We start from the raw sequence: 11304 nt of genomic DNA, 5'->3' as shown, positions 1-11304 counted from the left end.
ACAAATCAAAACCACAATGAGATACCATCTCACACCAGTCAGAATGGCTTTTATTTAAAGAAAAATAAAAACAAAAAAACAGATGCTAGTGAGGTTTTGGAGAAAAAGGAACACTTATACACCGTTGGTAGGAGTGTAAATTAGTTCAACCATTGTGGAAAGCAGGGTGGCGATTCCTCAAAGACCTAAAAACAGAACTACCATTTGACCCAGCAATACCATTACTGATTATATACCCAAAGGAATGTACATCATTCTGTCATAAAGACACATGCATGTGTATATTCATTGCAGCACTACTCACAATTGCAAAGATATGGAATCAACCTAAATGCCCATCAATGGTAGGCTGGAATAATATAGAAAATGTGGCACATATACACCATGGAATACTATGAGGCCCAAACAAAAGAATGAGACTATGTCTTTGGCAGGAACATGGATGGAGCTGGAGGCAATTATCCTTAGCAAACGAATGCAGGAACAGAAAACCAAATACCTCATGTTCTCACTTATAAGCAGGAACTGAATGATAAGAACACATGCACACATAGAGGGAAACAACACATACTCAGGCCTGTTGGAGGGCAGAGAGTGGGAGAAGGGAGAGGATCAGGAAAAATAACTACTATTAGGCTTAATATCTGAGTGATGAAATAATCTGTGCAACAAACCCCCATGACTCAAGTTTACCTATGTAGCAAACTGCACATATACCCCTGAACTTAAAAGTTTACAAAAAGATTTTAAAAAGAATGGTTACATGTAGAGTTGGAGTTGCTGTGTAAACAATCATACATACTCTACTGGTCAGAGCACAACTGGGCCCAGAAATGGATGGATGTAAAACTGTGTGTACAGGACCGTTACCATCTCTCAAAGTTGGACCTAAGCAACCAACAATAAGGGATCATATAATAAAATAAAATTTACATGTAATGAAACATTCGGTCATTCAACATGAAGATTAGATCGCTATTTATGAAAAGGAAATATGGTTATAAGTGAATACTATCATTATGTGACTAGGAGACTTTGCATATCTAGGTTTTTTGTTGTTGTTGTTGTTATGTTTTTTGTTTTTTTTTTTTTTTTGAGACAGAGTCTTGCTCTGTCGCCCAGGCTGGAGTGCAGTGGCTTGATCTTGGCTCACCGCAACCTCTGCCTCCCAGGTTCAAGTGATTCTCCTGCCTCAGCCTCCTGAGTAGCTGGGACTACAAGCGCGTGCCACTATGCCTGGTTAATTTTTGTAGTAGAGACGGGGTTTTGCTGGGTGCGGTGGCTGACGCCCATAATCCCAGCGCTTTGGGAGGCCGAGGCAGGTGCATATCTAGGTTTTAATAATAATTTATAATTTCTATACTTTTTAGGCTGTATGTCTACCACACTAAAACTCCGTAAATCCAATAATGAACCAGAGACTCCATTCAACTATTGGAATCTTAGCAACAAAATGCTTACAGATAGAAACTTACTGGTCTTGTTATTCTGCTTCTGCTCTCTGGCTAAATTCTATCAAACCTTTTATGTGCAGACACAGGTAAAATATACTAGCATTAGAGGGTATATTTTCAAGTCTTTTCCTCTAGAAAATAATGCAAACCACAATTATTTAACATTTGTTAGCTCCTAAAAATAGAGTCTTACTACTGATGTTTCAAATAGTCATTAAAGATGTGGAAGCTATGAGTCATGCTTGGCAGTTAAATATTTTATTTGCTTCTAGAACTTGGATTATGTCTTTGTATTTCATCAGGTAAGCCAAATATGGCATCATGGGAACAGCTAATTCCCTCTGCTCTCCTCGCTGCTGCTATTAAGTGATGTTTTTTATAACTACACAAGTGCTAAGGTACTAAGTGAAGCAATTACAACTTTGTTTATATTGGGACTAAGATAATTTGATGAACTTGAGACTTGCCTAACAGGGGTTACTAGTCTAAATGTAATTCAACTGGCAGATCAACTTGGTATTTTCTTCCCACCAAATTGATTTTTTATAAATTGATTTTTTTTAAAAACTAAAAGATCTACCAATGGTATTGGTATTGCACAAGTATTCTCAAATATTTAATTAACAAAAGCTCCTTTGAACCTAAAAAACAGAGTTTCTATTGGACAAATAATAGTGTATTGCCTATGTCCACTTTTTAGCTAGAGATTGCCACCTGATCTATGAGAAGACATTGGGTTTATGAAGGATGTAGTTTTTAATTATGGGAATGTAGAGTTTACCTGTCAGAAAAAGATAGATTTTTCTTCCATAACACCCAATTCTGCAAAAAAGAAGCTTAAAGCTGAAAAACCTAGTATGCTTAAGCCTAGCATGCTATCAATAAGCAAAATTCTCAAAAATACACAAATTTAAATTTTGACAATATATAAATTAATATGGTAAATTACTATCTAAAGCTTTTACTTCATCAGTGTTTTACAGTTTACAAAGAGCTTTATGTAGTTCCTACTTGAGATAATTCATAAAACAACTCTTGCAGTTCAGGAGGCTAAGTGCCCTACTGTAGACATTCAAATAGTAAACAACAAGGTTCAATTCAAATCCAGTTCTCTGGGTACATTTTTTGGTAATGTTTTCAGTATAGTCAGTCATCTTTCTATGTACTGTGTTTTATTTGGATTAACTTTAACATGAGCACAACTTTGGTAAAATGATACATAAATCTTCCTTACCCATCACAACTTTAGGCATTAAGGCAAAGACTGCAGATGAAACATCACTGACATTTACTTGGGCACTCCCCACTCTTTCCTGTCACTGGAGGTGGCCTCACAGTCCACAACACAACTCTCCAAACATCTACTATAAATGCCAGAAGAAACCCAATTATTTTCATTCCTGGAATAATGTTCTGTCAATAGAATGTTATTGTACATGTTATTCCATACTGCTAATTCTTGATTACAAAATCATAAAAAATACCCAAGTGCTTCTGGAATTAGTAAATTTCCATAATTTCAATTATAGATTATCAGTAACTTTTAACTTTCTGATTTTTCCATTTCTCTCATTCTATCACAAATTTGTCTTCCTTAAATCCATTTTTACTAAGGTGCCTCTTTTTTAAAATCTTCTTTGCTCTTTCAGTGACTACTTAATTAAGTCTAAACCCTTTGCTCTCACATTCAAGACCCACCACCATCTAGCCCAGTGTCTCTTTTTAGTCTCACATAATAAGAACACCATTCCTAGACAACTAGAACCACTCATTTCCTAATACACACTCTTCTTAACATCACCCTCTTTTCTTGATGAGCTCTGTCAGAGCCCTCTTCCCTTTCTTTAATCTTATTCCAACTTTGCTGGTCAAAATTTCTGCCAGTTTTCTAGATTGACCAACTGCTCTCTGAGTTTTAATTATCAGAGAGCTGTATAAGAATGGTTAAGTTACTTCACTTTCCATGCCTCCGATTCCTCATTTATAAAATGGGTACAATAACTACTTTATGGGGTTGTTATGAAGATTACATGAGCTGCTCTATGGAAAGGTCTTAGAACAATGACTGAAACATGATAAGTGTTATGCAAGCATTTGCTATTAGTTCATGATTATAATTTAAGAAGTTGGGTCTTTTATTAAACTGTAGTACTATTTGGTATTATCTTGTGATAAGGTACTTATCACACATTGCCTTGATATATTAGCATATATATATATATATTCTATCTTCTTTTTTAAATTTTAAGTTTCTTTAAGGAAGTTACCATGAATGTAACAAATTTTTGTATCAAAAAATCAATAATATAGTGTCTTGAATATCACTGGTGATTGAGAGATATTAATTGAACCCAATGTTTTGACAAAAGAATGCTATCTATTGAAATAATTTAATATGTATTACATTTTCAAAATTCATTGCATTTTTCAATCTTATACACAGTAACTAAGTTATTTGCTAGAATCTCTAAGCAGGCAATGAACTTCAAAAGGATTGCAATTCATCTTGTTACTTCCAAACAAATGACCACTTCTCTTCATTTAATTGATCTCAAAGGACAAAAATACTTCAATAATTCTTTTTGGCCCATTCCAGTGTTTGTTTAGCTTAATTTTTTTCTAGCCAAATCCTCTTGATACAGTGAGTGTCTCCCACAGATATTATCTTCCCAGTCTTTAATGCAAGTAAAGCAAGATTATTAGCTTCTTCTCAAAGGATCTATTTCCCTCATTTTTAAATCAACTTGAATCCTCTGCCCAGATTCACTCTCATTCCTGCACTGAAAAGAGAATATAGAAACCAGTGCCAAGAATCAAGGATGAATGATTTTCTGGATATGTTGAAATTTTATCTTGTATTTTTCATAAAGGCTGCATTCTTGCCTTGTGCTCATGGTGATTGATAAGACTCTCAGAACTTGGCTGCATATGTGTGGATTTTCTCCATCCCAGAGCCGTCTAAGTTAGTCCCTAAATGAACTGTTTTGCAACATGGTCTATAAACCATTCTCAAATATATCAAGGAAATTCTAGAAGGTGTTATGTGCCCAGCTAATTTAGTGTCATGAGCAAATGTGATGAAATCTCAATTTCTTTATCCAGGTCAGAGCTATTAAATGAAATCAGCCCTTGAGAGGCTCCTGAGGAGCAATTCTTAATGGGTAATCTTTCAGCTTGTTATGCACCCACTACCAGTGAGTAGGTCCAGACTTAATCTTTTTAGCTTATAGACAAAACTGCCAAGAGGTGAGTAGGTGGTGGTGGTGAAGGAGAATCTAAAGGCTTGTTAAAATCAATCAGGGTATGCCTATTACTTTTCCTTGGTCTAAACACAGCTCACCTCTCATATAGCACGAATGCAATATTTTATAACATGACTCATTGCTCAAAGAACCATGTCTCTCGCATATAATACTTTGTTTTTATTTACATCACTGGAGTTTATCATTGGATCATTTTTAATAATTCCAAAGCTTTTTATATTACTTTTTAGGTTGTCCTAGTCTAGAAAACTATTTTAAGAATGCTCCTATACACTGCAGCAAAGACTAAGAAGTCTACAAAATAATGGGTGAACTTGTGGTTGAAAGCCTAAAGTGATAAATGATAACCACAAAAATCCAACATGTGAAGAAATACTCTGTTCTTTTAGGAAAGGGAAAGGCCATAAGGGAAGATTAGATCTAAAGTTTTCCCAAAGGCTTATGTCCTGAAAATTGGAAAAAGACCAAACTCTGGAAACTGTTAAGATTTTTTTAAAAGGGATTAGGCCTGAAAGCAGGCTGAGGGATAACGACTCTAAACTGAAAGATGTATTCTGCCCAATTGATATCAGATGTCTGAAGTTAAACACCAAGTAATCTTTCCATTTTACTTTTCATGATAGTGACAGGCAAATCAGAATCTATTTTTGATGCGCTTTCATGGCAGATATTGGAGAATCTATCCTGCCTTTGTACATTTGGTGTTTATGACAGGTCATATTTTCTTTGAAAGCCATAGGAATTGAATATATACTAACCCAGGAAGTGGCACAAATGACCCAATAGAGATGTTACTAGTCCCCAAATTGTTTCTATACCTTTGAAAATCTGCCAAGAGAAGTTAAAAATATTTTAATACAGCTGCATTTTTACTTGAAATGAAAATAATGTATTGCTTTGCTCATTGTAAAGATTACAATTATTTACTGTTTAATAAAAAGATCAAAAAGGAAAATGACAAAAGATAAAAATCACTTGGCAGCTTTCCACTCAACTACTTTGAGCTTGTTTGTATGCATCCTTCCATCTCTGTGCATACATAAGCACATATAAAATTGTGTTTCCAAGTTTCATATGTAGGATCGTATTATGCAATATGTTTTCATTCCACAATATATTATGAATGTTTAATGTCAAAAATACGTTTAAATGATTGCATAGAATTATATTGGATGTATGTACATTTAGGTTGATGGATATACAATGTTTGTAATGTTTTGTTATTATAAATAAAACTTCCATAAACAACTTTCAGTATACATATTGACAGATTGGTGCAATTGTCTCTTGAAGATAAATTATTAGGTGTGGTGTTTCTGAGACAAAAAGACTATTGATTTATATTTTTGATATATATTACTTAACTGCCCCCCAGAAGAGCTTTTTTAGTTTACTCCCAAAACAATGCATGATCTACTTCATTTACTTTGCTAACACTGTTTACTGTTGCAAACACCAAGTTTCATCAACTTTTTCATTGTTGTCCACCTGAGTGAAAATGATATTTAATTGCTTTATGTTTCTTTGATTAATAGTAAAGCTTAAAATATTAATGTGAATTTTTAATCTTTTGTGAATTGTCAGTATATTATGTCCTTAGTCATCTTCTTTTCTATTATTGATTTTAAAGATCATATTTTTAAAAATACATATTAGGATGGTCAATTTTGTCTGCCATATTTAATTAAAATAATTTCCTGAATTTTTTACTTATCTTTCAGTTTTGTGTATAGTATTCTTTAATTGTGAAAATTTGTAGCTGATATAGTCAAAGTTTTATGTAGTCAATTTTACACTTATAGCTTTTATGTCATAACATGCTTAGAAAAATACTCAATTCTAATCATTTTATTATGTTGCTTTTTGCATTTAAATTTTGTGATTCATAAGGGATTGATTTCTGTATGAGGATGGAGATAGGGATTAATTTTTTTTTCCAGTGGCTAAAATGTTGTCCCAATATCCTTTGTTGAAAAAATCATTATTTTGCTCAGTTAGTTAAAATACCCGTCTTATTTTAGACAAAATTTTTATATACACATGGTTATCTTTTTGTAATTTCTCTAGAATAATTGGCCTGTCTCTGTCTATAGTGGTAACATCAACTATAGCTTTTTTATATACCTTAATAGCTAGTGAGTAGAGAAATTTTATTACACTTAAAGAATATTTTTAGTTCCCCTTCTAATACAGCGATCCCCAGCCTTTTTGGCACCAGGGACTGGTTTCACAGAAGACAATTTTTCCATGGACCATAGGTGGAGTGGGGGATGGTTTTGGGATGATTCAAGTGTATTACATTTATTGTGCCCTTTGTTTCTATTGTTTGAAATTGTAATATATAATGAAATAATTCTAGAACTCACCATAATATAGAATCAGTGAGAATCCTGAGCTTGTTTTCCTGTAGCTAGATGGTCTCATCTGGGGGTTATGGGAGACCCTGACAGATCATCAGGCATTAGATTCTCATAACGAGCATGCAACCTAGATCCCTCAAATGCGCAATTCATGATAGGGTTTGTGCTTCTATGAGAATCCAGTGCTGCTGCTGATCTGACAGAAGGCAGAGCTCAGGCTAACGAGCGGTGGAGAGCAGCTGTAAATACAGATGAAGCTTTGCTCACTGGGTCCGCCGCTCACCTCCTGCTGTGTGGCCCAGTTCTATGGACTGGTACAGGGTTGGGGACCCCTGTTCTAATATATTATTCTAGATAAAACAGTCAAGTTCCAAAAAAATTATTGGATGTTTAAGTGAATGACTAGGTGAATTTCAGTGGAATTAATTTTTGCCCTCTGGTGGCTTTGTGATGTGTCAGCTTGGCAAGGCTAAACTACACTTCCTGGAATTCCCTTTCTTATATATTTTCAGGGAGATGCTTGGATGAGATTTGGGGGTGGAGGTGAAGCAACAGACATTCTGTAGCTCACACACTTTATCTCTTATCTGCTGGTTCACTCTGTTGGTATGAGGGAGGCAGCAGCTGGACCTACAACTGTTGCACCTTTTCCTTCAGCTTCTCGGACTACTGGGCCAGGTGTATGTGACTCTTGGGCCATAACAAAGGTGCCTAGCTTCTGCAGCATACCATCAAAACCTGAGACAGGACCAGGACTAGAGTGAGAAAAGCCAGGAACCTAGGACATAAAAGTTAAGGGGGCCCTCACTCTTAGATTTGTGTAAGTACTGCCCCATGCTCGCACAAACCAGAAAGCATAGACCTACCTAAATTTGCAACCTAGAAGCCACATCTACCTCACCCAAGTTTTGGCATTATATAATGCAATAATAATAGACCCAGGCTTGTTAGTCCCAGTGACTCCAGATTTTGCCTGTGGGTTCCATCTTGTTCTTGCTCTGTCCTACCTTATAGTCATCCTCCTGTCCCAACTGCCTGCTCTGTGGATTTCAAGCTCCAGCATCAGATTCAGATGCTTAGCTCCCACAATTGCAGAGGGCCAAATTCCCATAACAAATTGCTTTATATACATACATACACCCACATACATGCACACATACAATCCAGGAAACTACGGCAGAAAAGTTGAACATCCCTTATATATAAAAATGCTCTTAAGAATCAATAATAGAAACATAGGCTGGGCGTGGTGGCTCACACCTGTAATCCCAGCATTTTGGGAGGCTGAGGTGAGCAGATCACTTGAGGTCAGAAGTTTGAGACCAGCCTGGCCAACATGGTGAAACCCTGTCTCTATTAAAAATACAAAAATTAGCCAGTCATGGTGGCACACACCTGAAGTCCCAGCTACTCGGGAGGCTGAGGCAGGAGAATCACTTGAACCCAGAAGGCAGAGGTTGCAGTAAGCTGAGATTGCGCCACTGCACTCCAGCCTGGGCAAAAGAGCGAAACTCCATCTCAAAAAAAAAAAAATCAATAAAAAAAAATTAATGGACAACAATATAATAAACCAACAATTTATAAAAGAATTAAAATTCAAATGCATATTTTAAGCTTCACTATTAATCAAAGAAATGAATATAAGCACAATTAAATATCATTTCACCTATCATATTGGTAATATGATATGTAAGTATTCTCTTAGATCAACTCTTTTTCCTCCTTCCTCAAAGACTGCAAATCCTATGATGTGCATTATATATGAATATAACTCACTATTCCATCTTGTTACAGTCATCTACAGAACTTCAGTCACTCCTCTTAACTCACTGAAGATTTTATCTCCTGGTTTACCATCTTCTCTAGTGCTAATTTCATCATCATTCTTGATGATGTTGCACAAATTATCTATTCATCCCTGGACGCTCAGTTCCTCAAAATCCTCACTCTCAAGGATCTCGCCCTCCATCTCACCTCAGCCACCATTTCTTATGGTCACATCCTGTAATGTGCTATATCAGTGGGCACTGTCAGACAGTCATTAAGATGTCAGACATCTTAATGTCAAGTATCTCATTGCCACCAAAGAAGTGGACAACTGATGTATAGAAAAAAGGGTTTAAAAGTTTAAATAATATCTTCACAACAGAAGCATTTTTCCCACTAATGGTTTTCACTTATAATAATCTGATATGCATTTTAGTTCCCAGATTTTAGTCTCCAATACCATTCTCCCTCCAAAGAACCAGGTGAGTGTGACAGTGGCTGAATCTGTGTTTTGAATGAGGAATATATCCAGATGGTCTGTAATACACTGTTGTTTCGAAAAGTCAAGAATACTTTTTTTAAAAGTGCTTAAATAGGCTGGGCACGGTGGCTCACGCCTGTGGTCCCAGCACTTTGGGAGGCCAAGGTGGGCGGATCACGAGGCCAGGAGTTCGAGACCAGCCTGGCCAGCACAGTGAAACCCCACCTCTACTAAAAATACCAAAAAAAAAAAAAAAAATTAGCAGCATGTGGTGGCACGTGCCTGTAATCCCAGCTACTTGGGAGGCTGAGGCAAGGAGAATTGCTTGAACCTGGGAGGCGGAGGTTGCGGTGAGCTGAGATCACACCACAAAACTCCAGCCCGGGCAACAGTGCGAGACTGTCTCAAAAAAAAAAAAAAAAAAGTGCTTAAATAACAAAGGAGCTTCTTAAAGTTGAACTTGAAAGCTGTTTCCACAGTTTGAATACCAAAATAAATATAAGTGTTTGGAGCAAGTTGAGTCTATGAAAAACAACTAGTTTATAATAAATTTCATGAAAGGAAAAGTTAATATAAAGTGTATTTTTTAGAATAGTTACAATAAAAAAGAAAAGTGGCAAGAATAGGGTATGACTGCCTTTTTAACTTAATTTTAATAAATTTCAGGCCTTTCTATGGATGTTATTTTTTCTATACTTATATGCTTCTCTATGAAATATATTATTAAAACTTGAAGTTACCAACATTTGGCCATTTTGAGTTACAAAAATGGCAATTTCATATGGGTCAACCAGTAAATATGCATTTGCCTCTGTCTGTGTAAGAAACAAATGTTGTAAACAGGTAACTGTGAAAATCACAAACACTAGAAACTATGCAAAGAACTGGAAGGAATGATTTGATCTAGAAGTCACTCAAAATAACTAGCTAGAAGAAGAGGAAACGAGAGGTCAAATAATGGATTAGCCCAATGTCCTGAAAGACATTCTCATTGCACCAAATTACCTCCTTATCCTTGGGATCACCCTGCTATTAATAATGAAATAGTAAAAATGACCTACAAAGTAAACAGTGAAGGAGGAAGAACATCTGCAAAAAATACTCGATGGGAGTGAGAAAACATCATCAGATGTCAAGGAGAGATCTGGTTTACAGTGTCCCATGCAAGTGGCAACTGAACATTGACTACTACAGGCTTCAGTTTGAGGTAACAACCAGGTCCTTGTAGGAAATGGCTCTACTATAATGCCTTGGTGACCTTGAATTTTTCCACATAAGTTATGTAGACTGCAGTCTGACCAGTCTTGGCAGTATGTCCTGCCATTTTTCATAGAGCAAGGGGTAATAAGTCTGGTGAGGAGCCACCAGAAGAGTTTCTTATCCCCATCTTGCAGGAGATTGCTACATGGCTGTTTATTATCCATCTCCCTAGTTTCAGTTGAGCACAGAACTTTCATCTTGACGCTCCCTTAGGGTAGAGCTGCAGGCTTCTGTGTAAGTCTATAAAACTGCTTGGTTGTAGTTTAGCGTTGGCTCGTCACAACAGAGTGGCTCACCACTCATACAGTTAGTCATCTGGCCTCTCTGGTTTGGTGCCATCTTGTGGTACGAGGGATGCAGAGAGCCAACACCATGCCACTTGCTTTTGCTTTCTGACTCCATCTGGGCTCATTGTATTCTTTTTTTTTTTTTTTTTTTTTTTTAACCACCTGAAGCTACGGAGGTATGTGGCAAGCCAAGCTAACAGGTGTAGTAGTAATATTTGCGGCCCTGTTAGCCACTGTGCTGCTGCTTTGGGAATGCTTGACTGCTTGACACTTCTCTAGCCCAACCAAGAATCAAATATTCAGTAGCTCAGAAATGAAAATCTCAGCTGGTCTGAAACATCCTTTTTTGTTTTGGACCTGGTGTGGTTAATGACACCTTAAAGAGGTAGAGAAAGAAGTACAATATAATAAAGAGATGAAACAAACTCCAAA

The sequence above is a fragment of the Pongo abelii genome, chromosome 5 (assembly GCF_028885655.2).
Source record: "Pongo abelii isolate AG06213 chromosome 5, NHGRI_mPonAbe1-v2.0_pri, whole genome shotgun sequence".
NCBI lineage: Eukaryota > Metazoa > Chordata > Mammalia > Primates > Hominidae > Pongo > Pongo abelii.
The sequence above is the reverse complement of the archived record's forward strand: the minus strand, read 5'-3'. Positions refer to the sequence as shown.